This window comes from Ursus arctos, unplaced genomic scaffold (assembly GCF_023065955.2).
Source record: "Ursus arctos isolate Adak ecotype North America unplaced genomic scaffold, UrsArc2.0 scaffold_11, whole genome shotgun sequence".
In the NCBI taxonomy this organism is placed as follows: domain Eukaryota; kingdom Metazoa; phylum Chordata; class Mammalia; order Carnivora; family Ursidae; genus Ursus; species Ursus arctos.
Genome location: NW_026622775.1, coordinates 32,614,575 through 32,640,863, shown reverse-complemented (window position 1 = coordinate 32,640,863; position 26,289 = coordinate 32,614,575). Strand labels below are relative to the sequence as shown.

The 26,289-nt window shown below is 35.9% G+C and overlaps 1 protein-coding gene across 4 annotated transcripts in view; it reads left to right on the top strand.

Moving 5' to 3' along the window:
- Positions 1–26,289, top strand: part of INPP4B (inositol polyphosphate-4-phosphatase type II B) — a 738,855-nt gene that overhangs the window by 100,780 nt on the left and 611,786 nt on the right. For all 4 annotated transcript variants that reach the window (XM_057310095.1, XM_026499399.4, XM_057310094.1 and 1 more), the window contains exon 2: positions 23,617–23,679. The gene's annotated coding sequence lies outside the window, so the exon portion shown is untranslated. The remainder of the gene's footprint in view (positions 1–23,616; positions 23,680–26,289) is intronic.

Below are 26,289 nucleotides of genomic sequence, written 5' to 3'. Positions count from 1 at the left end.
AGATAACAGAATCCAAGAGCAGAAGGGGAGCCCTTTCTTCTTCTTTATCTGTTTTTAGAATCCTCTCATCAGACACCCTCCCCTATCTCATTCTCCTGAACATATCCCACATATCCCAGCAGAAAGCAATCACTGGCAAAGGGGACTGGAAAAATAGTGGTTCACTCTCAGGTCTAGTACTGGGGCTGGTTCTGGAGATGGGGCCACTGCCCTTGAGGCCGATAGAGGGTTGCATACCAGGTAACAATTGGGGTTTAATGAGCAACACCTGCATGAAATTGGGATTCTGGGAGCAAGGAAGAAGGGGGTATGGGAAATAATTTCTGGGCGAGCAACTACCAGTATTCATTATACTGTGAAAGCTCAACAACATTTTCTTTCTTCAGAGAGTAGATATTATTATGCCACTGAAAATATTATCAAAATAACATTTTATGAATGGTGGCTTGCTGCTGAAGATGAAGCAACCATTTTATGGGGCAAAGGTAACAGAATAATCTGCTTTGTTGACCACATGGTAACATTTTATTTCTCTCTAAAGCAAATTAATTAAAGCCCAACTTTAAAAAATAATTCGTGCATGGCTCCAGATTAATACTATGTTTGTGATTCTTGGCCCTATGTGAAAATACTCCATCTTGCTGAGAAGGGAGGATCTTCAGCTCTTTGAAGCAACAGCTCTTTTAGTTTTCCTTCAGTCTGACATCTTATAACACCTCTCTTAAAAGGAGTTAGAGTTTTAACTTTGCAATTGGGACATAATGGGGAGAAAGGACAATTGAGATCACTGTCAGAGGAAAGTAACTGGGGGAGAAAACATAGTCTTTAAAAGCTGGATTTTAAAGTGCAAATTAATTTTTTTTAAAAAAAGTTTGTGAAAAGTCAATGTAATATTATTTCTAATTGATCCTAGTGAAGTTTAGAGTCAGGAAAACTGAGAGAAATCAGTATAGGTATAGATGTAGTCCGAGGAATTCATGCACTATAAAGTACTCAGTGGCTTTCAGAAAGAAAACCCAAGGTGAATGAAAGTCTGTGGCTATTATTTGATTTCAATGTTAACCTGAAGAGAAGACTAACAGATTTATGAGAACAGATAGAATGAAAATGTTTGTCATCCACAGAAGAAAATGAAATCAGAAACAGAAACAAGACTTTCCATTTATTGTGACCTATGTATGTGTCAAAAATTTACCCAGTTTGTTTCATTTAATTCTTGCAACCTTTGAGGCAGGTGCAATATGGGGCAGGTATAATCATGAAAAATTATGTAATTTCAAATTGTGATGTGACATACAAATGCCAGATATTTTTAGTCTGCATTTTTCTGCACCCATGCCTGCCTATTGTTGGGCATACTGGCTCGCCTCAATTCTAACGTAAATTTACCAAAGCCCATGCATGCATGGGTCAGAGTTTAGTTTATACAAGAATCATTAAGCAATTTTACCTGCCACTATTCTCAAAACCTCATTTTGTTTAATAAGTTCCGTAAATCAGGAATGAGTTACAAAAGCAAATTCATGAGCCATATCACACTTTGAAACTGAATCCATTCATATTGCAAATATACATATATTTTTAAAGTTGGCAAATAGTAGAACTCTGAACTCAGTAACTCTGAAGCGTTAAAAAAAATTTTTTTTTTTTTTGGTTTTGGAAGGGATACATCTTGCTGATTAGCATAGTGCTGCACTGAAAATACTGCTCCAAGAATTTTAAAGCCTGGATATGGCATAATTATGAAAAAAAAAAAATACAACCTGACGGTAAATATTGGTGTGGACAAGGAGGGCACATACAAGGAAAGAAAAAAGAGGTATACATCTCAATGTGCACTTGGCTTATTCACATACAAATGTACTGTTTGGGTTCCAAGCAATTATTTTTGCTGCTTGTCAGTGCTCGAGGTCACCATTGCTTCAGCCCAAGTAAAGAAGCTCATTACTAAAAGATGTCCTGGAGAACAACATGACTCATTTACTTGAGAAATTGAATGCAAAAGAAACCCCTAGCTAATAATATTTTGGAGTTATTTTTGAGAGAAGAAGAGATGCAGGGGAATTATTAGAGGTATAAAAGAAAACTCTGAATGAAAAATTCACACTCTTCTTCATTCCAGATCAACAAGTTTGGAAATGAGCGCAGATCCCACATATGCCATTAAATATGACCTTTACTTGGAATTGTACTATTGTTGTTCTTATTTTTCAGTTGCTGAAGGTAGAAATCAGTCATCAAGGTAATGCCTTCTAGGGTTTTCTTAGTAATCAGCAAACCTGAACTGGGCATTTGTGGGGGAGAAAAAAAAGAAGGAAAGGCACAGAGAAGGAGAATTATAGGTGGGATTCAGGAAGGTGGTAACAAGCCGTTTGCAGAGTTTTTAGTACAGTTACACGTAGTAAGCATCCTGGAATTTTTTGTAGCAATGTGCACAAACAGAAAATGATACTGATACAGTTTTTAAATAGTATCTTTGTCATAATTATACTGTCATAAAGCTCTCCTCTTTTATCCATATGGGGGAAATAATTAATTGAAAAATATTTTATTGCCTCTTTGAGAAACATTTCTACCATGGATGAGCTTTAACAGTAAAATTCATCTTGAAAACAAATTGGTGAAATATTTGAGGTTTTCTCTCTTTGAAAAGGCGTATACTCTCAAGTGTCCCTAGATCACCGCAAGCCTCAAATGTGGTCAAAAGGAGATAGGGAGAGAGGGGGATGGATATGCAAATTTGTTTTGAGAGGTTCTCCTGGCTGACCTGGTCTTCATCATACCAGCTGCACTGCTGATATCAGCAGGCTGCCAACGAATCAATTTTGGCTTCACTATAAAGTGGGTGCAAAAGCCTGTAGCATAAGTAATTCAGCAACCTCAAGCTAGCTATCCAGTCATGTTGGATACATTTAAATATTCTATGACAAAGACGTAGTACATCATTATTGTCGCCCTCCTACGTACAGGTAAAAGAGTAGCCTTGAAAAAACGAAGAATTAGAAATAAATATTATGTCACTTTATTAGAGCAATATATAACCAATTGATGTTAGGCCAAATCCGATTATTGTAAGCATGTTCTTATAAACCTAATGCTGCAAATATTCTGTATCCGTTACATTTCAGCAGAATGTTTATTCTGACTGAAAAGCCCTGGCTGTGACATTTATAGTTCTGGTAGAATAAAGGCTTTATTACACTTCCTGAAGCTTAGAGCTCTCCTCTGCACAGAGCTGTTTCCACCTGCGCAGGTGTGCTGGGAATTACTTACACTCTCCTGAACCAGATCCGTAGATTCTAAGTCAGTTTCTGGCTCAAAGGAGACACTTTGGAAGTGCTTCGTGGGTCACTGAATTCTAGTAACTATCTTTTAATACATGCTCTTCCTTTCCTTTTTCATACAAAAAAAAGGAAAATTTGCTTTTCTTCAAAAACCTCTCAGGATGTACAGGAAAATGTGGCCAATAGAGAAGACACATCTGGTCCTTCTTTGTTGGGAAATTTATAGGAGGTAGAGTCTCAGCTGTCAGGCCATCGGCAAGTGATAATATAAAATATAATGTTAGCTGAAGAATTACGGAGGATCTGGAAGACTCCTGCACAACTCTTGCTGCCTGACAGCTGCATTCTGTGACTCCTCCAAGGACAAAAGAAGGGCTCATTAAGTTCAGAATTTCCCCAGCTAGTTGCTTAAAATTAAACAGTAAGGCTGCGAAAGGACGGAGCCTCCTTCTTCTCCTCCAGCAACCAGCAGGGTGTTCACTTCTGACAGAGGAAAGACGGATGGTTCCAAGCCTCAGGGACAGGGGCCTCGGCAGCAATTCAGGCTGCGAGTCTTGACTGCCGACAAGTTACAGCTGGGAAAGATCCACAGAAGGGGAAACTGAGGACACGCATTCTCTCTTGAGGAGAGAATCAGGACGTCCTCCTCCTGGATCAGAATTTCGTTTCTCAGCCTGCATTCCCCTGTCCACTAGGCAACTTGGGCCTCCTAAATCTCTGCCTTCCACACGGAACGACTTCAGTTTCTTTTTCAGCTGCACATAGATGTGATTCCCTCATCTTACCTTATGTGGCTGGCTTCCGTTCTTCCAGCTCTGAAGGATGTCTATTTCCTTAAGCAGGTCTTATAAGAAACCTCAACTTAGATGTCCATAGGTTTATGGTGTTTGTGTTTTAGCCTTACATATTATGAGGCAAGCCCCCAAATAGGAATAAAATAGAATTCCACATCCTAAAAATATTAAATTGTTCAAAATATTTTTTTTTCTTTTTGGAAAGCAGATGTGTCTTATTCAGTTTGGACTGCCAAAGAAAGCCATAGACGGGATGGCTTAGAAACAACAGGAATGTGTTTCCACAGTCCTGGAGGTTAGAAGTCTGAGATCAGGGTGTCAGCAGGGTTGGATTCCCCTGAGGGCCCCCTTCCCAGTTGCAGTGGGTGACTGTGCATTGTATCTTCACATGGTAGAAGAAGAGTGCGCTAGCCTACTGGCCTCTTACAAGGGCACGAATCCCATTCATGGGAGCTCCATCCTCATGACCTAATCACCTCCCAAAGGCACACCTCCAAATACCATCCCTTGGAGGGCTACATTTCAACAAATGAATTTTGGAGGAACATAAACATTCAGTCCACAATAGAATGTATGTGGGGTCTGATACGCTTTGGGGAGACTGAAATAAATAACTTTCCAAAGTACATGGAGAACAGAGAGCATGCAGCATGAAGCAACACCTAGGTCAGGAGTGAGACAACCCAAGTTTCTAACCAACTGTCTCTTTTGGGCAGTGCACCTAATCTTCCAGGCCTCAGCAACTGTTCCCTATCTGAGTGATTTTGTTTAACGATTTTACAAAGTCAGAGTCAACAAAAATTAAAAAATTAAAAAACAAAGTCAAATATAGAATAAATGATGAGCCCATTGTATGTGTCACACCATTAATTTCTGATCACTGGTTCGTATGTTGCGGTTGCCTTCCAGGGAGTGTTCTTTGCTCTCAGCTCCACATACCACAGGCAAAAGCCACGTGCTTAGATGATGACCCTACTGGATGGGGTGGGATAAAGAATCAGAGTCGTGGGGTTAGAAATGTCTTGAGGAGGCCTTTGAGGCATATGAATTTATAAAGCACTGCTTTTGAGAATTTTCATGGAATTGGGGTGAAAGAGAGAGAGAGAGGGGGGCGCCTGGGTGGCACAGCGGTTAAAGCGTCTGCCTTCGGCTCAGGGCGTGATCCCGGCGTTCCGGGATCGAGCCCCACATCAGGCTCTTCCGCTATGAGCCTGCTTCTTCCTCTCCCACTCCCCCTGCTTGTGTTCCCTCTCTCGCTGGCTGTCTCTATCTCTGTCAAATAAATAAATAAAATCTTAAAAAAAAAAAAAAAAGAGAGAGAGAGAGAGGATGGAAGGCATGTGTTGGGAGATGTTTTATTACTTCCAAGCAAAATACATCTTGTTTTCATAATTAAGCCCATTTTCTATTACACTGTCCTCCCTAGCTGTCTTTCTCTGCTTGAGGGTCATTGTCGTTATTGGACTTATTTTTTGACTCTGTTACCACTCATTACTTTGGCTCTTTTTAAAAAGGGCAACAGCAACAACAACAACAACACTTCTACTTTTGCCTTTTTATTTACCTATACTATTCCTGTATCTAATGTTTAACACTCGATGGGAGAAACTACTGTGCCACGTTCTGATTATATAGATTATACCGACCCTTTTTTATCATATTCCTTTTTGATATTCCTCAACATTGTGTTATTTTTAGAGTTGTATCCCAAATATGGCAAGTGTCTGCAGAGTGTCCAGGTCTTTCTACAATATCTATACTTAGTTTTTACATACCATATTAATTCCTTACTCTTGTATTTTTAAAAAGTTTTCCTTATGAAGTTCTGTCATCTGATATTTTGTATTTTATCTCCCTGACTTCAGATTCCCTGTTTCACATTAAGTTATCTAAAAGACAATAGTATAAGTCATAACCCTTCCCTTAGAAACCTCTGAAACTTCCCACTACCTATAAGGATAAGGGTTTAAATTCTTTAACTTGGCATCCATGCTTATCATCTGACCTAATAGTTATTCCTCATTTATTACGTCCCCCTGAAGGAAACCCCGAATCTGATCAGGCCCATGTGCCCAGGGCCCTCCAGATGGATCTCTCAGCCTGTCCCCTGTGTGTATGCCACTGTCGCCACAAGCTCTCAGACCTCCTTTCATTGCTTTCCGGTGATCTGAAACCCACTTCCACTTTGGCCTCGCTTGCATACCACCTTCTTGGTGAGGCCTCTCCTGGCTCCCTCAGGAGCTTCATCCCACCTGCCGCCTAGTGTATGTGAGTCCTGCCTCCCCTAGCTCTGCATCTGCCCTACAGAGCTATCCCCATTTGGTAGGTATCATAAAATGGTGCAGAACAGGATTTTTGTTTCTTTTCACAATTTTCCTATTGACTTGTATCCTTTTTAAAAAATAGGACTCTTATTTTGTCAAGGTCATTTTAAAATGAGTTTCATTTTTGCTGAGTAGTACAATTATGAGTGACTAATTTCCTTCTCTGTATACTTTTGTATTTTTGAAATATTCTTTACTAAGAAATATTGCATCTATTATTTATGGTAATAGCTGCAAGTCCTTACTATGTGGTAACAACCATATGGAGTATTACCATATAAAGTATAGTAGTATAGGTATCATTATTTCTGTTTTACGTGTCAGGTGATTTTTTTGAACCTTACCCCAGTCTGTCTGGCTTTAAAGATGAAGCTCTCAACCACTCTAGTCCTTTTAGTTATTAGGAAAATAAAAGAGCCTTAATCAGTTATTTGCGTTTTTGAGAGTATTAGTAATCCTCTTAATTTAATATCCACTACAGTCTTATGTAGTTGCCATTCTTTTATTCAGCGTTCATAGCAGATTGTATTTTGGACACACTGATACGTATGTATCTCATCCCACTTGTTTTTTTCATGAGACTAACATGTCTCCCATTGAAGATGAGGTCTGTTACTTGCCTTCGAATCTGTAAGGAGGGGCTTGTAACTATTCTAACCCATAGACTATGACAAAAATGATACACCATGGCATCTGAAGCTGAGTCATAAAAAGCCTATAGTTTCTGCCAGGGGCCTCCCCCCATTCCCTCTCTCGCCCCTTGTCTGCCCCCACCATGCTCCGGTACCCAGTGACACTGCTGGGAGATGGATATACACTAATAATTAAGAGGAAGAGATTTAATCCGAGAATAGAGCAGAATAGACAAGATTTTAAACAAGAAGTAAATTGTATAATTCCGTGTAAAGACATTTATTTTGAGGGAACAAAGGAAAAGAAATTTTTTAAAAAGCAGGAATGAGAAAAAATTGGAGCAAGAAAGGCATAGGAGATATTCTTTAAGGCATGTTTATTTAGGCAGCTCCCAGATATACTTTGGTTTTAACATTGTGGCAAACAATAAGTGAGAGTTAATGGTGGGCATAAGTGCTAAGGAGAAAGATGCATTGTTCCTGAAATGTGTCATTTTAAAATTAAGATATTCCATAAACTTGATAAATGATAGTTTCCTTAATCATTCCTCTTCCATTGGGCAGTTATTTCTGAACACTTTTCAGTTATAATTGTGTTGCCCACATGATTTATGGCCTGTGAGGTGGTTTCTTTTTTGTATTTTTCAATCCGTACACTATCAGTTCTTTTGCTTTCTCATTTATTTGGAAGAATCTTTAATAGGAGGGATAGCATTCAGTTTTTTATGTCTCCTTGAGTCAGTTTTGGCAAGTTGAGTTGTTCAAGGAATATGTGCATTTCATCTAAGTTCTTGAGTTAATAGGCATAAAGTTGTTCATAATATTTTCTTTTATCCTTTGTAGAATTTCTAGCAATATTTATTATTTCATTACTAATTTTCTTAATTTGTGTTTCCCCTGACTAGTTTTCTAAGGGTTTATCATTTTTATTAAACTTTTCAAAGAACCAATTTATGTTTTTAAAAATGTTCTCTATCATTTGTGTATTTGATGTTTCTTTGGTTTCTATTATGATTTTTTAATTATTTTTAAAATTCAAGTATCATTAACATGCAGTGTTATATTAGTTTCTGGTGTATACATACCAATTATAAGTATCAGTGTAATGATTATATATATCAGTATAATGATTCAACAATTATATGTGTTAGTGCTCATAAGTGTACTCTTAATCCCCTTCACCTGTTTCACCCATTCCCCCTTCACCCTCCCCTTTGGCAATCACCAGTTTGTTCTCTATAGTTAATAGTCCCTTTGGTCCTTTGTTTTTGTTTTCCCTTAAATTCCACATATGAATGAAATCATATGGTATTTGTCTTTGACTGACTTCACTTAGCACAGTACTCTCTAGATCCACCCATATTGTTGCAAATGGCAAGATTTTATTCTTTTTTATGACTGAGTAATATTCCATTATTATCATACCTTCTTTATTCATCCATCAGTGAACACTTGGATTGCTTCCATATTTTGGCTATTGTAAATAATGCTGCAATAAATGTAGGGGTGCATATATCTTTTTGAATTAGTGTTTTTGTTTTCTTTGGATAAATACCCAGTGTTAGAATTACTAGAGCATATGGTAATTCTCTTTAATTTTTTGAGTAACCTCCATACTGTTTTCCACAGTGGCTGCACCAAGTTTGCATTCCCACCAACAGTGAACATTCTCCATATCCTCATCAACGCTTGTCATTACTTGTGTTTTTAATTTTAGCCATTGGGACAGGTGTGAAGTTACACCTTATTGTGGTTTCGATTTGCATTTTCCTGGTGATGAGTGATGTTGAGCATCTTTTCATGTATCTGTTGGTCATCTGTATGTCTTCTTTGGAAAAATGTCTGTTAATGAATGTCTTCTGCCCATTTTTATTTAGATTATTTATTTTTTGGTGTTGACTTATATAAATCCTTTATATATTTTAAATATTAACCCCTTATCAGAGATATCATTTGCAAATATCTTCTTCCATCTATGGGTTGTCTTTTTGTTTTGTTGATGGTTTCCTTTGCTGAACAAAAGGTTTTTATTAAATTATAAAACATTGATCGAAGAAATTGAAGATGGCAAACAAATGGGAAGATACTCCATGCTCATGATTTTGGACAGCAAATGTTGTTAAAATGTCTATACTATGCAAAGCAATCTACACATTTAATGCAATCCCTATCAAAATACGCATAGCATTTTTCACAGAACTAGAATAATCCTAAAATTTATATGGAACTACAAAAGACCCCAAATAGCCAAAGTAACCTTGAAAGGAACAAAAGTGGAGCTATCACAATCCCAGATTTCAAGATATACTACAAAGCTGTACTAAATCAAAACAATATGATACTGGCACAAAAATAGACACATAGATCAATAGAACAGAATAGAGAGCCCAGAAGTAAACTCGTGATTATATGGTTAAAGGAGGCAAGAATATACAATGGGAAAAAGACAATCTGTTCAACAGAAGTGTTGGGAAAACTGGACTTTCTTACACCATACACAAAAATGAACTCAAAGTAGGTGGAAGACCTTGGGGTGACTGGGTGGCTCAGTCAGTTAAGTGTCTGACTCTTGATTTCAGCTCAGGTCATGATCTCAGGGTCGTGAGATCGAGCCCTCCTTAAGATTCTCTCTCTCCCTCTCCCTCTGCCTCTCCCCACCACTCTCTCTCTCTCTCAAAAGAAAAAGAAAGAAAGAAAGAAAGAAAGAAAGAAAGAAAGAAAGAAAGAAAGAGAAGAAAAGAAAAGGATTAAAGACCTAAATTTGTGACCTGAAACCATAAAATTTCTAGAAGTAAACATAGGCAGTGATCTCTTAGACATCAGCTGCAGAAACATTTTTCTAGATATGTCTCCTTTGGGAACAGAAACAAAAGTAAAACTAAACTATTAGGACTACACTAAAATAAAAAGGTTTCTGTTATGATTTTAATATTTATTTCCTTCTCCTTATTTTAATTTGCTCTTTTTCTGGTTCTTAAGTCAGAAACTTCTATCTTGTTTTCTAATATAGGCATTTAAAGCTATACATCTTTTTAAAATCACTACTTTAGTTATGTCCCATATGTATCGCTGTGTTGTGTTCTTGTCATACTGTTTGAAACATTTTCTAATTTTGTTACCTCTTTTTCTTTGACCCATGGGTTACTTAGAAGTAAATTATTTAGCCTCCAATTATTTCTTTTCCTGCTGTTGTAGAATTTTTATTTCAATTTGGAAAAAGAACATATTCTGTGAGATTTCAATTTTTTAAAGTATATTGAGGTTTGTTTTATGGCTAATACAGTTTCAATTATGGTGAATATTACACGTGTTCTTGAAAAGAATGTATACACTGCAGTTGCTGGGTATAGTATTTTATAATTGTCAATTAGGTCGAGATTGTTGGGTGGTGATATTAAGACTACTTTTTCTTTATTGACATTTTTGTCTCCTTATATCAGTTACTGAAAAAAGGGTATTGAAGATCAATTATGATTATGGATTTGTTTGTTTTTCTCTCTAGTTCTATCAGTTTTTGTTTAATGAGCTTTGAACCTCTATTATTAGATGCATACATATATTTAAGATCATTATGTCTTCCTGATGAATTGACCCTTTTATCATTATGAAATATCTATCTTTACCTCTTGGAATATATTTAGCTTTGAAGTGTATTTTGTTTCATATTAATTAACCACACCAGCTTTCTTATATTTCCTGTTTACAGTATATATCTTTTCCCATCCTTTTCCTTTCAACTATTTGTCTCTTTAAGTTTAAAATAAGTCTTTTGGATCATAAGGTAGTTCTCTTTTTTACTTTTTGTGGAAACTGCATATTCCATGCTGTTTTCCAGGGTAGAATTTAAGAAACAAAACAGATGAACACAGGGGGGAAAAAAGAGGCAAACCAGAAAACCAAACAGACTCTTAACTAGAGAGAACAACCAGGGTTAGTAGAGGGCAGGTGGGTGGGGGATGGGTTAACTTGGTGATGGGGATTAAGGAGGGCACTTGTGATGAGCACTGGGTATTGTATGCAAGTGATGAATCACTAGGTTCTATCCCTGAAACTAATGTTACACTGTATGTTAAATAACTGGAGTTTAAATAAAAACTTGAAAAAAGTTAATTTCTCTGCTTGAAGTTTTTCAGGATTTATAATCAGGGTAAAACCAAGGCTAAAAGCTATGCGGGAAGAACTATGGTTAATGCCTTTATAAAAGAGTGGTTTTCTTTTTTTCTGCTCCAAGCGAGGGTTGCCATAGATAGTTTTCCCTTTGTCACTTCCCTATGGTAGAGGCATTTTTTTTAAGTTATATGTTCTCTTGGGCTTTTAGATGTTCTGAATTTCAACTCCTCACTTTTTTCAAACCTACAGGCTTATCCATTATTTCCTATCAGGCTAATAAATTGCAAAGCTTCAAGATTTTAATATTAGTAAATAACACAAGGACACCCACGCTTTTGCATGTGGATGTTTCTCTTGTTTCAATCCTGCTTCATTCTGCCACTTTAAGGTTGTTCTGTGTCTTATGAGCTCAGCAGTGCATTTTAAAGTATGTTTGTTGTATTTTATCAAGCATTCCAGATGTTCTGAAGGAGAGGGCTTTTTAGAATTTGTAGTGCCTGTGTTACCAGAAACAGAAATTCCCTGATTGGGCACCATATAGTTTTTAATTTTGTCTTCCTTTTATTTTTTCTGTAATACTTTGATAGTAGACTATGGAGGCATTCAACTATAATTCTCTTTTCTTAGATCGTTTACTTATTTTTTGCATTTAAATATTGTTTAGGTTTTCTGTACATGGATAGCAAAAGATTTTTCAGCATTGCAAAAGATTTTGTCTGCTGTGTTAGTTTTGATGTTTATATGCATTGCCAGAGTTGTTGGTTCCTAAAAGCAGGTAGAAAGTAAGTTAACATAGTTGAAATTTTTTTTATGTCCGTTAATTTCTAAATTTTTGGACTTAGTTTTCCACTTACTCTACTGCATTTAAGCACAGAAACCACTAATAAAAAATGACTATCTGACCAAGCAAATTATCCTTCCTTTTCCCCCAGAATGGAATAAGTAGAAGATAGAATAGAAAGGCTTACTGTAAAGGAATGTAAAAGTCCTTGGGTCAAGCCAAAAATGTTCTGAAAGTGGGCAAAGTGTTCATGTCTCTCTATTTTAAATGTCTCTCTAACTATTTTAAATCTTAAGAGCAGTGATATATATAACAGAGTTATCATAGTGATTAGATGGAGCAAGAGGTCCATAAAATGTGTCCACGGCATTTTTCAAATATGTTAGTTCAGTTACATTATGAATATTGAAAAGAAACATTATTTTTCTTTCATTACTTTTAATCCAATGTACTAATGGCTTATGTCAGCCTCCTGCATTGATAACTAAAATTTCTCTATTATTGATGTCATTTCTAGATTCCTAATGGGTCCTCTTACTCTCTGTTTTTGTAGGTGGTACTTTATTTTATTTTGTTTTTAGTGGTGGTGGTATGTACCTGTATGTCCTATTGATAATTTTTTGACATTTCAGCCCAACTTTTTTTTCAGCATACATTTCTAAAAGATAAGGATATTTATCTTATGTAACCATAATATGGTTATCACACCTGACACAATTAAAATAAATTCCTTTTTACTATCTAATACCCAGACTACATTCACACATTCTTTATTTTTCTATTGGCGAAATTGTAACGAATGATCTTCCTTGATTCTGTATGCTCAAGTAAATTAACCTTCTTATCCCAGCTCACTCATAAGTTGGAAATCCAATCAAGAGCCAAAGCAAAGAGATAAGATGATAAGGAAATTTGATAATTTTTTGAAGATATGAGTATTGGTACTTTATTAAACAGTAAAAAGCACTTAACAGCACAGAACTTTGTCTTGTATCTTAAGATTGATTTTTTTTTGCATTAATTTGCTGTTTTTGAAGCTATTTTTAATGGTTTTCAATATGGATGTTTCTTTTTGTTGGAGGGTTTTATTATTAAGTTTGATTTTGGTTGTTGTTAATAGTGTGTGTTTTAGGCAGAGCAAAATCCTTAGCTTAGTAGTAATACTAAAATCTTTCTGGAACCTTTTCAGGTCATCTTATGTAAAAATCTAGAAAACCCTAGGGCAACTTATAAGTGAATACCTGAGAACTAAGAAAATTTGAGAAGAATTCACAAAGGATTTGAGATCAGCATTGTTCTATAATATAGCATAAAATCTCTCAGGATTTTGAGAAAACAGTAGCTACTCTAGTATTGATTTTTTAACTTAGAAACTCTCACAGACATTTACAAGGCTGCACACCAGAACTAAAGCATGTCAGCTCTGCCTGTTCTCAATTGATGGCATTTGTAGTTACTCGTGGAAGATGCAGCACCTTGCAAACAAAACAGCCTTTCAGACAGCCCTAGAAGAGAAGCTTCTGTTTTAAGTCCTCAATAGTTAATTCAGTAAAATCCAGTAACACTGCAGGCAGTAAAAGTGATAGAGATAGTGAAGTACTCAATAATAATTTTAACAGACTAAAATACTTAGTGGTAAAATTGATAAGAATAAATTTCACAGAACCTACGGAAATAAATTAGCTGAAGCAAGGATTAAGAAAGCCTTTAGTTTAGAGGACTAGATCATCTAAAGTGGGTTTTTTTTTTTCTTTTTAAGATTTTATTTATTTATTTGAGAGAAAGAGCAAGCATGAGCAGGGGGAGGGGCAGAGGGCGAGAGAAAGGGAGAAGCAGACTCCCCCCTGAGCACAGAGCCCCATGTAGGGCTTGGTCTCAAGATGCTGAGATCATGACCTGAGCTGAAGTCAGATGCTTAACTGACTGAGCCACACAGTTGCCCCTAAAGCAGCTTTCTTAAAGTTTAATCTGCCTACTCATCACTTGAGTTTCTTGTTAGAATGAAGATTCTGACTCAGTTGGTCTAGTGTAGTGCCTGGAATTCTGTATTTCTAACAAGCTCCCAGGTAATGTCATACTAACCGGTTATGGACCACCTTTTGAGAATAGGATCTAGACCCTGAGTGTTTGTTATTGCAAATATGCAATAAAATATATGAAAATCAATTCAGAGACTAGTGTTGGTTGTGTGTGTGTGTTTAAATGTAAATGGCATAATATGTGTAAATTGCTTTAAGCTCTTAGAAGATAGTGCCCACTCTAAATTCAAAGTATAGTGTGTATACAATTCTAATGAATACATAAAAAATATAGAAGATAATAAAGATATGCACAAAATATATATTTTTAAATAACCTACATTTTATTTATTTATTTGTAAAGATTTATTTATTTATGAGAGAGAAAGAGTGTGTGTGAGTAGGGGGAGAGGCAGAGAGAGAGGGAGAGAATCTCAGGCAGACTCCCGGCTAAGCACTGAATGTGCCCAGAGACTCCGATTCCAGAACCCTAAGATCATGACCTGAGCCGAAATGAAGAGTCATACACCCAACCAACTGAGGCACTCAGGTGCCCCAATAACATACATTTAAAATAAAATGGGAGACTTTCTAGTAAGAGTTAAGTAATATATTTAAATAATAACACGTAAGGACCAAAGATGTGCTTTATAACGGGTACTGACATGGAAATAGTGGAACATTAGCTCAGCAGAATAGTCGAGAGAACAGAATTGGTGACAGCTACCTGCCTTCAAGTCTTGCCTTTGTTCACTGGCTCTGTGGATCAGGTGACTTCTTTCTGGTAACCAAACTGTGCTTCAGTTTCTTCATCTATAAAATGGGATAAGAGCATACCCAGCTGTTAAAATTGTTACGAGTATTGAATGTGTAAGACAGCAACTCAAAACAATGTCTGGTTTATATTTGGCAGTGATAAATGTTTATTTTTACTATTACAATAATAATAAGGTACTTCTAAGGTAATTCAGACTAAGAGATTAAAAAATAGTTTTGAAAGAGTAGAAGTTTTTTTTTTTCAAGTCTTTTATTGCTAAATTGCCTATGGGAAAATATTTTGATTATTTTTTGACTAAACAACAAAGAGTGAAAAACTTAAGATTAAATACATAAAATCATCAGTGAAATTAGAGTGACTTATTTAGAGAAGAACGTTTTCACCAACTGAGTTAAAAGTCTGATTATTAAAAAAATTAAAGGGCAGAAATTGTTCCCAATACCTACTTTTTAGTATGCTTTAAACCTGGATGTGACTTTATTGTTGTTATTTCTGCCTTTTCTCTATCATATATTAAGCATGCATTTCTAAAATGCCTGTGCCTTGGTTATTTACCTTTGTGGTTTTTCATTATTGATGCTTAATCTAGGTATAATTATAATTTAGAAAAGAAAAAGTTTTTTCTATCTCATTGCTTGCAGACAGAGATAAATAGGTATTTATTGTATTTTTGTTTTCTATTTATGTTTTCTTTCCAAAGCTTAAATGCAGAAACTTTTAAAAACCTAAAATTACAAATGTAATAATTGTATCATAAAACAATAAGCAAAGGGAAATTAGAAAGGAATCCAATCAGTAGAAATTTTAGTATTTGCAAAAGGAAATAATTTAAAAGGTCAGGTATAACACTTAAAATCTGACTCTGTGTTTCCTGGCTAATGTAGCCCAAATTAAAAAACAAAAAACAACAACAACAACAAAAAACCCTCAAACAAAAGTACTGTTAAATATCCAAATGTGCTTTAAAATGGAATATACATACATTTTATGCTAGATTCCCTTTTATTGAACAGAGTCAACAATGAATAAGTAATTTGAGGAGGAATGTATAGGTTGAAAATATGGAAAATGGCTCGTGTTCCAGGGAAAACACTAATGTTCTCTCTCCAGGGGCTGCCCTGAATTATCACACCTGTAGATGCTGAGAAAGAACATTTACAGATTGAAATGTGCTCTTTAATTTCTTTCTGATTGTCTTTAAAATCAGGGATCACCTTTAAAATCTCTTCATACCTTGTTTTTCAAGTGGTGTAGACATTCGGGTGGGGATTCCAGTACCACTTTAAAAAATGAACTTTATTGGAATATAACCTCCATATAGAAAAGTGAGCAAATCTTAAGAGTACAGCTTGATAAAATTTTGCAAGTGAACACATCTGAAGATCCAATAGCCAGCTCATGAAAAAGAATAGTATTAGTACCTTCAAAGTACCCCCATGTCTTCTCCCAGTCACCACCCCACAAAAGGTTCCCTCCACATTTTATATATATGTTGTCATACGGTGTGTACTTTTTGCATATGACTTCTTACCCTAATTATTGTTTGTGATATTCATCCATGTTGTTCATGTAACTGTGGTTTGTTCATTCTCATTAATGTGTAGCATTTCACTGTATGGATCAATCTTAATTTCTTAGTTAGTTCTGCTATTAATGCAGACTTGAGCTGTTTCCATAGTCCCTACTACAGAGACTGCTATTATGAACATTCTTGTACATACTTTTTGGCCTTCATAGTGGTTATAAACCTAGGAGTGGCACTTGCCCAGCGACAAGGTGTGCATATGCCCACCTTTAGTAGACACAACCAAACTTTCCTAAAGTTACACCAATTTCCACTCTCTGTCCTTCACAAGCAGGATATGGCAGTACCATTGCTCCATAGCCTTGCAACTCTTGATGTTATCTGTCCTTTTTATTTTGGCCACAGTGGTATCTCACTGTGATTTTAATCTGCATTTTCAAGGGACTAATAAAGTTGAGGAAATTTTAATATGTTAGTTGAAAATTTGAATGCCTTCTTTAGTGAAATGTCCATTTGTGTCTTTTGCCCATTTTTCTTTCGAGTTGTCTGCCTTGTTCTTATTGATTTGTAGCAGTTTGAGTATCCTGAATATGAGTCCTTATCTGATATATGTATTGCACGTTTCTCCTTGTACTCTGTGGCTTGCCATTTCATTCTCTACATGGCGTCTTTTGATAAACAGAAGTTCTTAATTTAAATGCAGTCACATGTATTGTATTTTTCCCTTTATAGCTACCACTTCTTCTGTGCTCTTTAAGAAATCATTGTCTACCCTAAAGGGAAATATATTATTTTCTGAAAGCTTTATTGTTTTATCATCCATGCGTTAGTATACACAACCCTTTGAAAGTTGTATGTGTAGAAGTTAAGATTCATGTTTTACCCCAAATGGATATATAGTTTGTTCAGTATCATTTAGTGGAAAAATTGCCCTTTACCGACTGCTCCTCATGGTCAAGTTTACTTGTGTAATTAGTTGTCATAATTTGTGTGGTCTTTTTTTGTTTGTTTGTTTTGTTCCATGTATCTATTTGTTTTTGTACCCATTATGAAAGCTTTATAATACGTTTGATATCTGGTCATTGAAGACCTCCAGCTTTGTTCTTTAATATCACCTTGGCTAATCTTGGCCCTTTATATTTCTGTATAAATGTTAGCTTGTAAATTTAAAATTAAAAAAAAAAAAACCCAAACAACTGGGATCTTTATTATGATCACACTGAATACATGGGTCAGTTAGGGAAGAATCAACATTCTATAATAATGAACATGATTATTTTCCAATCAATGAGCATGATGTATCTCTTTCCATTTATTTTTCTGCTTTATTTTCTCTAAGTAATGTTTCTCTAAGTAATTTTTAGTTTAGAGGTTATAAACATCTTTTGTTAGATTTATTTCATGGTATTTGAGGTTTTATTTCTATTTTAAATGTAGAATTTCTTTTTTTTCTAAGTAGGCTTCATGCCTGGCTCCATACCCAGTTCCACACCCAGCATGGAGCCCAGCATGGGGCTTGAACTCATGACCCTGAGATCAAGAGTCAGATGCTTAACTGACTGAGCCACCCGGGCAACCAGAGTTTCTATATTTTTGTTTGTTGTTATGTGGTAGCACAACTGATTTTTGTATAATGACCTTAAATCAGTAACCTTGCTAAATTTACCAAATAAATGAGACTAATAGTGTTTTTGTGGACTCATTATTCATTATTTTAATTTTAAATGTATTTCATTATTCATTAAAATAAATGGATTTAAAATTATTGGTATTTTTATTTAAAATAAAATTTGAATTTTTATTTTTAAATATTAACTGAATAATAGCATTAACTGATATTTATTATAAAAAGAAGCTGGATGAAAGTGTAGGATAGTGTGTAGGCATTTCAGCAGGGATTAGAAAAATTGGAATTACTGCCTCTTTTCTGTCCTCATTTGCATATTACTCTTGAATAAATGAGTCTGCCACTCTGGTCTTTTGTTTCCTCATCTGTAAAAGAATGACATTGGACTAGATACATTTATGTTCCTTTTTATCATGGGTAGATGACTCAGACAACTTTTGGGTAAATGTTTGTGCTTTCAGAATTCTTCTCTTTCCCCTATTTTTTCCCTTATGGTATTGTGATTATGGAGGCAGTGATCTCATTTTGGGGGCAGTTGGGGGGGGAGTAGTTGGGACCACATCTACTCAGCAATGTCATGTTCCCTGGGTACTTGGGAACTTCTGTCTCCCTGGGGCACCACACATTGGCTGTGGGCATAATAGGATTCCGTCTCAGATTCATGGATTTAGATATTTCCCTCCCTCTGCTAATGCCACTTAACTGCTCCAGTGTAGTGTTAAATGCTGAATGCTAGTTTTCTCGGAGTCTTGAATTCTCTCCAGTCTATGCCCTGAAAAGCAGTCTGCTAGTCCTACTGCTCTTATTACCGTATTCATGTGGGGGTTTAACTTAGAGGAGGGAAATGAGGACTTGATATTTGACCTCTTCCTCTTCTGTCTTCTTGTCCATATAACCTTTGAGCCTAAGGTAGTTTTCCACATCCTGGACATCATACCCTATGTTTTCTTCACTAATGGAATCATATAACTCCATGAACTAGTTCTCTAGTTCTGACTTCTAATATGGTAATGGAAACTAAGATTGTGTTTTTAAAAATTAAAAGGAAAGCCTGATTTTCAAGACCATCACCTTGCTATGGATCTAGAATTCTTGCTGGTGAAACTGTAGTCTCCTCCTTTCTTATTTTATTTATCTTGTAACAATCCTAATCCTTCTGAGGCAAGTGTACCCCTGGCAAAAGCATTGCATATGGATTATATTTCCAAATAATGACATCCTTGTTTTCTGATGGCATATCATCGCTCATATTCCTTTGTCTTCTGCTTCTGTTCTGACATATTAGTTTGTTCAAATGTTCTTTAAATTTTATGTGGCAACAATAAGGACTTATTATGTAATTTCTATATGGAACATAGTAAGATATTTATGCCACACAAGTTAGCTCTGTCTTATCTTTGTACATGGAAGTGAGTATGTATTTATTAGGAACCACCTCCTATGTGCTGAGCATTGAGTTAAGTACTAAAGAGTTTAGGTGAGAAGCACAAGATACAAATACTCTTGAGGAACTTAAAATATAGCTGGGGAGACATGACAGCACAAGACAACCCAAGAAGGCAATATAAATTATATGCATTGACTATAATTGCTACACAAGGTCAGAGAGTGATAAACTCAACTAAGTCCAAAGTACCTGGGGATCACTTTGTGGAGAAGTTGGCATTAAAACTTTGACAGGGCGGTAAATTTGGAAGGTACTGAAAAGTAAAAATTCAACCACAACCAGAAGGAACAGACGTGGAAAGTGGAACTGGTGAGAGCAACATGGGAGCTATTAAGCACTCTGCCTGACTGAAGATGAGAGATTATATTGATGATGAAGAGAGGTAATATTGATTATATTTTATTGAATTTATATATAAAATTCATGAAATGCTCAAGAAACTTAAAAAGATAGTATGTCCAGTAGGCATATTATACAATTTTTAGCTGCTTCCCCCATGAGTCTCTTAAAATTCAGATTGTGAAAACTCATATCACAGGATATAAAATGGGAAAATATTGACCCTTTAAGACAATAGCTATCAGATACCAAAGTGATTTCCGAACACAGGTCACCTTGTAGAAATTCCGTAGTATGGGCATGAGAACTGATTAGATAACTCCTACGTTCCTAATCTAAAAGAGATGAGAAGTCTAGAGATTAAAGGCGTTTTTCTTTGGAGTGAACTGAGGGTCCATTAGGAATGCCCACAAGGAGGTAGGTTGAGGCGTGTTTCCTTTTTTTCCCCTCCCAGTGATAAAAAGAGGTGCTTCAACAAAACTCAGTGGGAGTTTAGTATGTGTCCCTTTGAAGTTTTGGGGGTGGTTGTGGAGACTGTGGACCGGTTTCTGATGAATTGAAAGCCAAGATGAGCTAGTGAGCATTTATGGTAGTGAAAGTAGAGGTGCTGAACTGAGAGTAGCCCATTTCCCCCGGGCTTGTGGGAGAGTTCCCTGTGCAGCGGATCTGGGCCATGAATGTGAGCGAGCAATCATGAGGTTGTCCCAGAGAGCTGCTCAGGGGCTGAACTGGCTTCAACAGATAGGAGCTGAAGGTGTTAGCTGGAGTTGTGGATATAGTAAGCGATAAAGTGAGACCGTATGACTCGTATCGAGGTAGTACAGATGAAGGTCGTCAGTGATTGGAGAAGGGGACACAATCCCTGAAAAACCTGGGAAAGCATCCACTGGTTGAGAATCAGCTTTAAATACATAATACCTCTCTGAGCTCAGTGAACAGAAAGTAAATTTTCCTTCTCCATTTACCTCTTCATTCCTTACTTCTGTTTTTTACTCCATTCCCATATCGCACAGGCATTAGGATCAAGGTTAACTGGCTAGGGAAGAGAGACCTGGGGTAAAAATATAGGACCAACATATCCCTCTTTATTGGCTGTTGGTTTCCACTTGCAGCAGATCCTAGCTACGGAGGGAAGGCAATTTAAACATTAAATTAGCTTTTTATATGTAGCTGGGTATTCTAAATTCTAAACTGGGATATATGTTTGCTGACAGTGTAACTGTAAGATTTTTTAAACTCCAAGTGATCAGGGTAGGGGCCTAATTCTTGTTGCCTCAAAGATGCTACATTAGTGTACTAGGACTGCCATAACAAATTACCACAAACCGGGTAGCTTAGAATAAGGTAAATTTATTCTCTCATAGTTCTAGAGGCTCTAAATCCAGAATAAGGGGGTCAACAGGGCCATGTTCTCTCTGTAAGCTCTAGGGGAGAATTGGTTCCATGACTTTCTCTTAGCTTCTCTTGTCAGCAATCCTTGGCATTACTTGGCTTGTTGACTCCAGTCTCTTCTTCCCTCATCACGTGGTGATCTCCCTTGGTGTGCCTTGTCTTTATGTGGTATTTCCTTCTCTGCATGTGTCTGTCTTTATGTCTCATCTTATAAGGATGCCAGTCATATTGGATTAAGGGTCCCCCATCTCTGTATAACATCATTTTAACTCACATTTTAATTATATCGGGAAAGACTCCATTTCCAAATAAGGTCACATTCACAGGTGCAAGGGTAGGACTTTAATATATGTTTTGGGGGACACAATTCAACCCACAAGAGATGTTATGCTGACTTTGGTCTGCTGGATTCCACCTTGGAGTTGGAGACTGTTGGTATGAATCAAAGTCCTTTCCCAATTTCTTTATTTCTAGTCATATATGCTGTATCTTTCAAACTAGACAGTATGAGGTTTGAGTCTTAAATGGTGTTACTTAATCTGTCCCTATCAGGGATGCAGCTACTGGAAATATATAATTTGTCTCTTTTTTCCTGATGCCATTACTAGTATTCCTCTTGACATCCTCTGAGCATTTTAATGAGATTGGGGAGAAGCACAATGGGCTCTGCAAGTCAGCCTCATGCTAATCTGGTCTCCACATTTTTCTAGGCTTCCAGTTCTTTGTATGCATTGTTTCAACTCCCTGGAAAGACATATTCTTACTCACCTGCCTTCCAGACTTAGTCTTGCGAAGTTCCTCTCTTTTGTGAAATCTTCTTAGACAAAATGGGACCAATTGTCAGCCAGTGTGTATCAGTTCAGCTATTCTGACTGACTTTTTAAAGATTATTTTTTAATCTCCTTTTCCTGACTGCAGAATATTCTTTCAATGCCTTCTGTTGCTCCAACACATTGTATATTGTTTAATGATTTAAACTTGGTATTTACACCAATTACTTGAAATAATTGTCTAAAGATGTGATTCCTCCATTGAACTGTGTTTTTCTTGGGTCACTTTTTGTTTACTGTTTTCTCTAAAGTCAGTCCATACACTTGTCTTACACTAGGGGCTCACGAGGTGTCTTCTGAATGGGACTGAGTACTGATAAGAGTACACAAGGGCCAGTTGCTTTAAGAGAATCTTGAAATATATCATAATTTCTTGGAGGGTTTCTTTAAATTAAAATCTTAAGCAAAATCAAGAGAAGCCAACGCAGTAGAGTGGTTGGCAACTTACTCATCTCTCTGAAAAAAATTTTTTCTCCACCTGCCCAAACACTAAAATGGCTATTTATTTATTTATTTTTGTCATCACAGACTCTGATGAACAAATAGACAAATTCAGTGACATCCAGTATGATATTATTTTAGTCAATCCACCACATGGTTCACAGAGGCAGAGATTTTCAATGGGGTAGTGAGTTTTTTTTAAAAGGGGAATAATGATAATAATATTAATAATGTTATTGATAATTATATTAGCTAATATTCATTAGTTCTATATCCTTTATGTATTTTTTATTTCATTTATTTATCAGCTCTGTGGAGTAGGAGGAATTATTATTCTGATATTGCAGATGAAATGTAAAGGCTTACAGAGTTTAATTTATTTGCCCAAGGTCACATAGTAAGATGTTGTAGTGATTACAGTTATAGGACTATTCTTATAATGACTGTTGTAGTCAATTAATCAATGATGCTTTTAACTGTTAACATTTGTTCAAATAACTTTCTCGAGGGATGAATTTAAAATTCTTACCTGGCTATGTAACATTCCTTTCTGGAAAGCTGTTGCTCAGACTTGAATTTCTTATCCTCCAATCTGAACATTCAGATAATGATGCAATAAAATCTCTTATGGAATACTCATCAAGATTGTTATATGCTAAGAGAGAGAATAAGATATATTTTCATACTTTTGACTTCTATAAAGTGCTTTCCTCCTTGTTGCAGCATAGAAAAGCTCTGAAATTGCATCCTATGAGCAGGGTAATCTGCAATTATTTACAGAGTCATCCCATAATATCTCACGTTATCACTTCTGTGGAAAGACAGAATAGGAAAACACCCAAGCTTTCATGAATATTTTAAAACCCATACTCACTGCGGGAGGGAGAAAAGTAAGTTTAGATAATTGCAAATTCCATTTCAGTTAGTTGATTTCCAAGTAAATGTTCTGTCCCAACCTGGTTTACATCTTATCTTTTGAAACGGTGGATGCTAATGCTTTTTCTTGCTCAAGTGCTAGTTTTGTTCCCATGTGAGAAGAGAGAGAAGCAAGGAAAACAAGGCTGAGTATCTGCCACAGTCACCCATGTTCTCGGCTGTTGGTGGGGGGGAACCTTTGAGGAAACTATTTGGCATTTATAACAAGTATTTCCCAAGGCAGCTGCTGAATAGAGCTGAGTATTTTGCTAAATGGTTTTCCTCTCTGACCTTTATTACTAATGGAACTTCTTTAAGAAGTATTTAAAGGGTAAAAAGAAAGGTTGTTTTTATTAATCTCTTTTCTCTTTGCCCACAGAACCCAAAGAAATGGTGTTACCTGGCAAGAGATCTGCTGTTTTTTATGAAAATTCAGATCAAGGTAATGCTTATTTTGAACTGATATATTTTTTAGGCTGTTTAACTCTGACACATTAAACTACTTGACTTTCTTTGATTACTGGGTTCAGCTATGGAATAACCCATCAAAAAATCAAATCAATATCTGAAAAGTAGAGGGAATGACTTATGATGATCCTTGTATTTATGAAGTGAACAGTAAATTTTTAAATATATATTAGCTTATTAAAACATTATGGATTATGGTTAATTTTATGACACTTTCCTTTATGTTGATATGTGAATAGGATCTTGACTAGAAGATTGCATTCTCTTTGGAAGTAGCTCCAATTAGTGTATCATATTTACAAATGATAGACAATAAGACAATTAGATTCTTATCAGGTTACAGTGATGAGATTTGCCTTTTATTTAAACATTAGTCAGATGGTTTTTACCTATTATTTTTTGAATATGTGAAAATTTCAGTACAAATTCCTAGAAAACTTTAAGTTTTTATAAAGGCACTCTCATGCAAAACATATATTTTCTTTGGAAGATTGAGTTATATCATACAGTTGCTGAATAGCATGCCTGATTATGCTTAACAGATTGCCTATTTAGTTGCTAAATTTTCAAATTGCTATGCGATTTATTTACATATGTTGGCTTAAGAATATGAACACTCATGCAAACATTCTAATGATATGTACATGTAAAAGAAGTGTGGGTATAGATGCAGATATATAATGTGTGTGTGTTTTATGAATAAAACTGCTATCTCAAAATAGTTTTTTATAGAAATGTTTCTGAAAATTTAGAATTGTGATGGGGAACTGGACCCATGTCTCAATACTTTCTATTCATACAGCTGTGAAGATGGGGTGTCACTATATGTATGTGAACACAAATAATAGAATTGTTGAAATGTACATTAGGCTGCATACTAATTGGAATTAATTGGGTTTTATTTTTGACAAATCATTGAATACCTAAAAACAAATGAGTGCTGAAACAAAGGTAGCATTTAAATTTAATGGACATTAGCAGAAAACTTGTTTCTGAACTTTAATTTGCAGTTGAACAAAAATTTAGGTTGAATTGCAAATTGGGGTGTTTCTACGTGTTTCTGGCTTTCAGTTAATTCTTCAAAGGATGTGTAAACCCCTTAAGGAAGCAGCTTTTCTCCCCTAAAGGGGATTTTGAATTGTAGGCACTCTATTCAAGTTTTATCTGTACTAAAATGTTAATTCAAACTATGAAATATCTTAAAATGGTTAATGACATCAATTGAGGGTGCCTTTTGCATAGACCTATTAACTGTGGCTCCCCAAAGAGAGACATAATGAGAACTACTTACTACCTGGACAATATGTGGAAGAGGGTGAAGCTGAGCTATATGATATAGACCTAGGGAGATAAGTGGTGGAAAAGTGCTTGTTGGGGGGTAAATTGACGAATGACAGTAAAGAGAGAGGAAAAAAACACACGGAATGAGTTGAAACCAATAAAGAGGGTCAAGGATCTATGACCTTTAGAATGAAAATAGAGGAGGAAAGGAGCACAGACATGTCATATGCATTATGTCATCTTTTTCTTTTTTCAGAGGTCTGTATATGCTAATATTCAATTTTACTGGCCTTTTATTTTATACATAAGAGATGGATAAACTTATTTTGATCTGAATGTAGTAAAAGAAAAAAGTTAGGGTGCTGAAGGGATATTTCCATTAACATGGTGGAGTTTTCAGAATTGTGTACTCAGAGTAACAAAATTCACTTCTCAACATGAAAATAAAGGAACAGTCCTGTATACTGCCAGAGTCCAAGTGCTCTGCTTTGACAAAATTCCCAAAGAGCTTATGGTCTAGCACGTGTGTGTTTGTGTGCAGGTTGCGAGTGGGATGTGGATGCATATTTGGGGTGGACAAAATTGTGTTCACATCATCATCTCTCTAGGTTAGACCTTTCTATTCATTGAAATAGGGGTGTTTGCAATCTTATAAAAATAATTCCTATTAATATGACAAAGAGTGCTAATTATTGATGCTCAGTATCCATTCTCTCAGATGGAATATGGATATTTACATTCAGTATTTAATATACTGTTGGGTTTGGTTTACTAGTGTTTTATTGAGAATTTTTGTGTCCATGTTCATCAGGGATATTGGCCTGTAGTTCTCTTTTTTGGTGGAGTCTTATCTGGTTTTGGTATCAAGGTAATGCTGGCCTCCTTGTATAAATGTAGAAGTTTAAGACATACTAGTGAAGGTGCTATTTTTAGACAAATGGGATCATTCAGTTTTCCCCGTTGCACATGACAACTAACACACTCATTCTGTGTAGGATTAATTCTGGCAATGGAGCTCAGAGAGCAAGCTGTTGGAGTAACAGGCACTTTGGCCTGTGCAGATACTTGAAAGCTCTGCATCTGACTCTTGTAAAGGGGGTATTTTAGTCACAATATTCCGAATTTTGTCATCCAAAGGGAGAAGCAACTTCAACTAGTCATGTCAAAATATCCTTCTATATACCCCTAGAAAGATTATGTAAAAAGATAGAGACTGTTACTCTCTTGCATTTTTATGTATGTTTTTATGTCCTGGAAATAGATTGGATTTCATTAAGAAAATTTCATGTCTATAATTTATCTT